Source organism: Temnothorax nylanderi, unplaced genomic scaffold (assembly GCF_030848795.1).
Source record: "Temnothorax nylanderi isolate EJ_2023f unplaced genomic scaffold, tnyl_v1.0 TNYL_tig0940_pilon, whole genome shotgun sequence".
Lineage (NCBI taxonomy): Eukaryota > Metazoa > Arthropoda > Insecta > Hymenoptera > Formicidae > Temnothorax > Temnothorax nylanderi.
Genome location: NW_027250002.1, coordinates 36,743 through 43,146, shown reverse-complemented (window position 1 = coordinate 43,146; position 6,404 = coordinate 36,743). Strand labels below are relative to the sequence as shown.

Here is a 6,404-nt window from a genome sequence, read left to right as displayed (position 1 = left end):
CGAGAAATTTTGTAAATTAACATGTAAAAAAATTGGTGGAGAATTAATAATAGTGTACTTTAATTGATAAAAAAAATATTATATCTAAAATATATTATTAAATAAAAGTTCAAACGAAATGGAATAAGTAGGATAATACTTTAAATAGAGTAATACTTTAAATAGAGAAAGGTAAAATTCAAATTCGAATTTCATAGTGGAATAGGCCTACTGGGGAAACCACTTAAAAAAAAACGCGTTAGCAATAGTACCTCATGGGTGACGTGGAAACTATTATCCAAAATGTATAAATACTAAAAAGTGTATAATTATTTGTTACCGAATTTTTTAGAGTAATAGATTTAGGGCCCGCGCGAAGCGCGGGGCAAGCATCCAAAATGTATAAATACTAAAAAGTGTATAATTATTTGTTACCGAATTTTTTAGAGTAATAGATTTAGGGCCCGCGCGAAGCGCGGGGCAAGCATCTAGTCTATATATATAAGTACCGTCGTCTGTATGTATGTATGTATGACCGCGAACTACTCATTCGTTAGTGGACCGAATTTTTACCAAAAGTATATGAAGTAGGGGTAGAATTTCCCGGGGAGTGCCATAAAGTGTATAGTTTTTCGTTACCGATTTTCTGGAAACCGGTTTTTTTTATTTTTCCAATTTTTCGGGAAGTAATTGACCGAATCTTAAAGAATTATATACGAAGTAGGGGTAGAATTTTCCGGGGAATGCCATAAAGTGTATAGTTTTTCGTTACCGATCTTTTGGAAACCGGTTTTTTTAATTTTTCCAATTTTTCGGGAAATAATTGACCGAATCTTAAAGAATTATATACGAAGTAGGGGTAGAATTTTCCGGGGAATGCTATAAGTGTATAGTTTTTTGTTACCGATAAATGTAATAAAATTAATAATAAATAAATCCTTTTCATAAAAATAAATATAATTTAACAAATGATATCGTTCATAGGTTGATCAGTTTTAAATGAAATATATATAGATAAGATATGTAGGATAAGTTGCTACTTTCACATATTATATGTCAATTGATAAACCAGTTATTTCAATTCGTGACTGTCACGAGCGATTATATTTTGTGTCAAGAGTTAGCATACAGAAAAGATACAGTTTTTTATGCAATCGATCAAAGACAAATTGCAAGGAAAAGAATTGTCTGCTGTAAAGATATAGGGGAGACCGGGGCCTAACCGTCAGTTTTTTTTCGGTGCCGATTTTTAACAAGAAAATAAATAATTGAAGTTAAATGTGGTATACCACTGTAAAGAGTGAACCTTTAGCTACAAAATTTATTAAGGAAATTTTTATCTACGTCGCTTTGTTTAACCGGTATAGAACAAAAACGACAACGGTGCAAAAATTGAAATCTCAAAAATGCCGGGGTTTAACCGTCACCCCCCCAGGGTTTATCCGTCACACTGCATTTTCAACACATATACATACATCTAATCCTGAAAAATGATAGGATACATTTTAATAATTGTTTTTTAAGAGAAAAATATAAAAATTTATTAAAAAATAATTGTTTTACTTATTCCATAAAACAATTTAGGCACGTGAATACAGAGGTTAACCAAATCGTAAACTCCCCAACGGCACGTCATATTGTCAACGCGGGCAACCACGGGGAACACGCGTGACGGCGTTCCGGTGCCATAGGATCAGCGCGGACCCTCGAGCAACCTAACCAAGCCGCGTTTCTCGCGGGGGAGCGATAAATAGCGACAGGGGGGGTTAGAAAAGCTCGCGGTGGAGCGCGACCATTTTACCGACTCGACGGCGTCCTCGCGCCGATTCCTCGACGACGACGACGACGACGACGACGACGACGACGACGACGACGACGACGACGACGACGACGACGACGACGACGACGACGACGACGACGACGACGACGACGACGACGACGACGACGACGACGACGACGACGACGACGACGACGACGACGACGACGACGACGACGACGACGACGACGACGACGACGACGACGACGACGACGACGACGACGACGACGACGACGACGACGACGACGACGACGACGACGACGACGACGACGACGACGACGACGACGACGACGACGACGACGACGACGACGACGACGACCGACGACGACGACGACGACGACGACGACGACGACGACGACGACGACGACGACGACGACGACGACGACGACGACGACGACGACGACGACGACGACGACGACGACGACGACGACGACGACGACGACGACGACGACGACGACGACGACGACGACGACGACGACGACGACGACGACGACGACGACGACGACGACGACGACGACGACGACGACGACGACGACGACGACGACGACGACGACGACGACGACGACGACGACGACGACGACGACGACGACGACGACGACGACGACGACGACGACGACGACGACGACGACGACGACGACGACGACGACGACGACGACGACGACGACGACGACGACGACGACGACGACGACGACGACGACGACGACGACGACGACGACGACGACGACGACGACGACGACGACGACGACGACGACGACGACGACGACGACGACGACGACGACGACGACGACGACGACGACGACGACGACGACGACGACGACGACGACGACGACGACGACGACGACGACGACGACGACGACGACGACGACGACGACGACGACGACGACGACGACGACGACGACGACGACGACGACGACGACGACGACGACGACGACGACGACGACGACGACGACGACGACGACGACGACGACGACGACGACGACGACGACGACGACGACGACGACGACGACGACGACGACGACGACGACGACGACGACGACGACGACGACGACGACGACGACGACGACGACGACGACGACGACGACGACGACGACGACGACGACGACGACGACGACGACGACGACGACGACGACGACGACGACGACGACGACGACGACGACGACGACGACGACGACGACGACGACGACGACGACGACGACGACGACGACGACGACGACGACGACGACGACGACGACGACGACGACGACGACGACGACGACGACGACGACGACGACGACGACGACGACGACGACGACGACGACGACGACGACGACGACGACGACGACGACGACGACGACGACGACGACGACGACGACGACGACGACGACGACGACGACGACGACGACGACGACGACGACGACGACGACGACGACGACGACGACGACGACGACGACGACGACGACGACGACGACGACGACGACGACGACGACGACGACGACGACGACGACGACGACGACGACGACGACGACGACGACGACGACGACGACGACGACGACGACGACGACGACGACGACGACGACGACGACGACGACGACGACGACGACGACGACGACGACGACGACGACGACGACGACGACGACGACGACGACGACGACGACGACGACGACGACGACGACGACGACGACGACGACGACGACGACGACGACGACGACGACGACGACGACGACGACGACGACGACGACGACGACGACGACGACGACGACGACGACGACGACGACGACGACGACGACGACGACGACGACGACGACGACGACGACGACGACGACGACGACGACGACGACGACGACGACGACGACGACGACGACGACGACGACGACGACGACGACCACCACCGACACCACCACCACTACAACGCCGGCGACAATGACGCCGAGACGATGCGGCGAACGCTGGACGATGCGGTCGCACGCGCGACTGTCACTGACACAACGACCAACAACGACGATCTACCGCGCGCGCGGCATGTCAACTCTCGCGCGGAAATCGCGGGATCTCAGAGCCGTGCCGTGCCTCGCCGTACCTCGCCGACGTGCCGTGAGCGCGAGCGATCTCAAAAACAACGGTCCGCCATCTTTTCGGTCGGCCAAAACACCCGTTTTGCGACGATACGTGCGTACTATTTCCCTCCTATACAAACTGACGCACGTGCAAGGGAAGACAGAATCACGCTCGAGGGAAACCTAACCTGAAATCGCCGTGAGCCGAAGTCGTGCGCCCGGCGCGCCACAGTGACGAGACTGACGGATAAATCCCGGGTGCTTACTGACGGATAGGCCCCAAGCACAAGTTTCAGGTTTGATCGCCCACGAAATATTAGACATCAACGATAATGAAAAAACTACACTGGATTCGTGTTCAGCATGCATTACTCTTTATAATCACGTACTTTGAGATTTGGAGAGCAAATATTATTGCAGATATTACAAAATTTCCACGCGCAGAAAATTTCACTTTCACCTTCCGAAAACACGTTTGCCCTCGTAAAAATCATAACACGGCAGATAACCTGCAGAAACTCCGTTGGTCACATGGGTACCATAAGCAGCGTTTACAATGTTAATAGCGAGTTCGCACAATATACAGGTTCCGAGATATTTGACTTGACGCTTCAACCCCGGCGACGGTTAGGCCCCGGTCTCCCCTACTATAAAGAAGACATTTTAAAAATCTATTTTTGACAGATTTTGACAGATTTGATTTTCAAATTAATTCGACCTATTTTAGTCATATTAAATTATTAAAACGTTAATTAGTCTTATTTTTAATTTAGGTACATCAGGTACATAATAGATTATAATTACAACGAAATAAGAAGAGATTTGTTTATATATAAGAATTTTTATAAAGGGTTAAAGAAATGCTTAAAGGCTTAAAGGTTAAAGAAAGGCTTAAAGAAATGTTATATCGGTCAAACCAAAAGACATCTGGAGACCCGCATTAAAGAACACTGTGCGGACATTAACAAGCGTCCCAACCAGCACTCAGTTGTCAGTAAGCACAGATTAGATTTTGACCACAATTTCAAGTGGCAAGATGTAAAAATTTTACATAAAGAACCTAATCTGAAAAAACGTGAAATTGCCGAAATGCTGTTTATCAAAAAACATACTGATTCTATTAACTCGCAAAAAGACACGGAAAATCTACCATTAGTCTATGACCGTATTATATCTTCGCTTTGAAATTTGACATCTATATTATCGGTGTTAGTTCGCGTCTATTTATTTTGTATATGTCAGTCGCTCTCCGGGCTCTGTACGCTACGGTCATGTTTCTCGGACCACATTACAACGATGATTGTTAGATTTATAATTTGACGCGCAATTATGTAAGTTTTAGATTTATACCTCTACCTTTGTACATTATTGTTGTTTAACACGAACAATTGTGTTGTTCCAGCATTGCTATATTGTAACTTGATAAGGACCCAAAGCACGGGTCGAAACGTCGTTTTAATACATTGAATTGATTGCCAGTCAGGCCGACAAAATCTCGTTTTTATTATTATACCACTGGCGAAGAATTATTTATTGAATTAAAGAAATGCCTAAAAAAATTAAAAAAAGAAATGAGAAACAAAATAAATATTTTAATAGACAAAGAATACGTGAATTACGGCATGTAAAAATATATAAAGAAAAAAAATGTGATAATTTAAATATTAAAATAGATGAATGTGAAAAACAAATTGAAAGAAAAATAAAAGAAAATACAGCTAATACAGAGGAAGAAAAAAAAAGAAAGAAGTTCAAAGGATTAGGAGAATACGACAAGATCCATCGTACAAAGAAAATGAAAGAGAGAGCAATATAAAAAGGATGAGGCAAACACGACAAGATTCGTCGTACAAAAAAAATGAAAGAGATAGCAATATACAAAGGATGAGGCAAACACGACAGGATCCGTCGTACAAAGAAAGTGAAAGAAATAGCAATATACAAAGGATGAAGCAAACACGACAAGATCCGTCGTACAAAGAGAAGGAAAGAGATATGAATATTAAAAGAATAAGATCTGTGAGAAAAGAACAATTATACAGAGAACTAGAGAAAGAAAAAAATAGAAAACGAATAAAATTGAAACAAAAAGTTGAAATTTACCATATAAATGAGCAAATCCAAAACAAAGAAAAAATTAATTTTTTGCGTATTGATTCTGAATACAGATTAATGAATAATGAATTAAATAATATTATTAAAAAAAGAAAGTTTTTAGAAGATTCAAAGTTCGTCCAAAAACAACGAAGACAAGATATTGAACGTAAAAGATTGTTAAGATTAGATGATTTTTTCAAACATAGAGAAAACTACGAAAATTATGTTCAGATGAAGATAAAAAATGAAATTACAGAAAATGAATACTATTATTATTCTTTGTTAATAAAGTTTTTTAAAAACAGAAAAATTGGACCTGATATAGTTTGCGTCTGTTGTGAAAATTTGTTTTTTCTTAAATCTGTAGGGCATTTTAGTATTACCAAAATACGAAATAAGTTGATTGGCACAAGAATGGATATTGATGAATTCATTAATAAAATTATCAATAACTCATCGGAATATATGTGTAAGACTTG

At 44.4% G+C, this 6,404-nt stretch overlaps 1 long non-coding RNA gene across 1 annotated transcript; it reads left to right on the top strand.

Moving 5' to 3' along the window:
• The first annotated feature begins 4,518 nt into the window (after positions 1–4,518).
• Positions 4,519–5,321, top strand: LOC139786029 (uncharacterized). The gene is made up of 2 exons (XR_011722159.1): positions 4,519–5,159; positions 5,231–5,321. It is a non-coding gene; the product is annotated as an uncharacterized lncRNA (long non-coding RNA).
• The last annotated feature ends 1,083 nt before the right edge of the window (positions 5,322–6,404 follow it).